The sequence below is a fragment of the Diaphorina citri genome, unplaced genomic scaffold (assembly GCF_000475195.1).
Source record: "Diaphorina citri unplaced genomic scaffold, Diaci psyllid genome assembly version 1.1 scaffold405, whole genome shotgun sequence".
NCBI classification, from domain to species: domain Eukaryota; kingdom Metazoa; phylum Arthropoda; class Insecta; order Hemiptera; family Psyllidae; genus Diaphorina; species Diaphorina citri.
The window spans coordinates 204,595-206,165 of record NW_007377840.1 but is presented as its reverse complement, the minus strand read 5'-3'; the positions used below and the strand labels follow the sequence as shown (position 1 = coordinate 206,165).

The 1,571-nt window shown below is 37.9% G+C and overlaps 1 long non-coding RNA gene across 1 annotated transcript; it reads left to right on the top strand.

Annotated features, from left to right (window-relative positions):
* The first annotated feature begins 645 nt into the window (after nucleotides 1-645).
* LOC113467106 lies at nucleotides 646-1,125 on the top strand. The gene is made up of 2 exons (XR_003391298.1): nucleotides 646-819; nucleotides 979-1,125. It is a non-coding gene; the product is annotated as an uncharacterized LOC113467106 (long non-coding RNA).
* Nucleotides 1,126-1,571: the final 446 nt, after the last annotated feature.

Here is a 1,571-nt window from a genome sequence, read left to right as displayed (position 1 = left end):
CTGATCCTAAACGTGTGAGGGAACTTGAATTGTTTCTACAAACCCAACAAATAGACATGGCACTCATTTCAGAAAAAGCACATGGAGGCACAGCTGTATTAGTCAAGAGAAACATACCCCATCATGAAACTGAATCTTACCAAACAATGAGCATCCAAGCTTCCAAGCCACCAGTATAAAAGTTGAATCTCTTCCTTTCTCCATCATTCTCGCTGCTGTTTATTGTCCACCAGGTCGCTCTGTACTATCTCAAGACTTCACAAATCTTTTCAACCTATTTGGCACAAACTTCATTGTTGGCAGGAATTGGAATGCCAAGCACACATTTTGGGGTTCTCGTCTAATATCACCCAAAGGACGTGCACTCTACAGCACAACGAGAGCAGGGAGTTTCAAGTTTTTAACAACTGGCGAACCAACTCACTGGCCAACCGGTCCTGCAAAGAGACCGGATGTTATCGACTTCTTCGTCACGTGTGGATTAGCCAACAATTACACTCACATTGAAAGAAGAGATGAACTATCCTCTGACCATTCACCGCTGGTACTAACATTATCATCGACAGTGATAATCAAGCCAAAACCACCAAGACTCACCACTCACAAAACCAACTGGGATGCATTCAAATATTACATTGAAGAAAAACTGCATTTACATTTATTTCAAAATACATACTACGTTTATTTAGGTATAATTCTCTAAAAATAGGTTCACCTTGAAAATAAAGAAATACGTGTTTTAGGATTCCCGAGTTTTTAGGGGTGGCAGCTATTTTTTTTTTAACACCCTGTACTTTATAAAGGCATACTTTTAGGAAGGTTCAACTGGCCATTGATCTTAGAAAGATTATTCCCCGGCTGAACACCCTGTACTTTATAAAGGCATACTTTTAGGAAGGTTCAACTGGCCATTGATCTTAGAAAGATTATTCCCCGGCTGTAACACCCTGTACTTTATAAAGGCATACTTTTAGGAAGGTTCAACTGGCCATTGATCTTAGAAAGATTATTCCCCGGCTGTCGGGATGGTTGTACACCTGTGTAATAAACGAAGTTTCTTCCACTAGCTCTGTTGAGACTTTTTTCTGATTTATACACTGAACTACAATTTTCAACTTTAAAAAAGATTTTCCGAGGAGGACACTTAAACTTGGGATTTATTTTCATTTTCGTAGTAGACAGCTGAAAAAATTTCACAAGTGTGATTTATTATTTGCGACTTAAACTTGGGATTTATTTTCATTTTCGTAGTAGACAGCTGAAAAAATTTCACAAGTGTGATTTATTATTTGCCAGTCATCTCTCTTTTTTTCCCGGTCAAAGGAAAAAGTATGCAAAGACCAGATGAGAAAACCTGAACCTCAAAATTGAAAACTCCTGATGACGTAGACAATGCAGCCCAGTATCTGACCACCATCATACAGAAAGCCGCATTCTTTGCCACTGCTACACCTGAAAAAGGAACAGAAGAACAAATTAACTTACCAAAACAAATACGAAATCTAATAGTTGAAAAAAGAAGAGTAAGAATAAGATGGCAAAATTACAGAAATGCAAATGATAAAAGAATA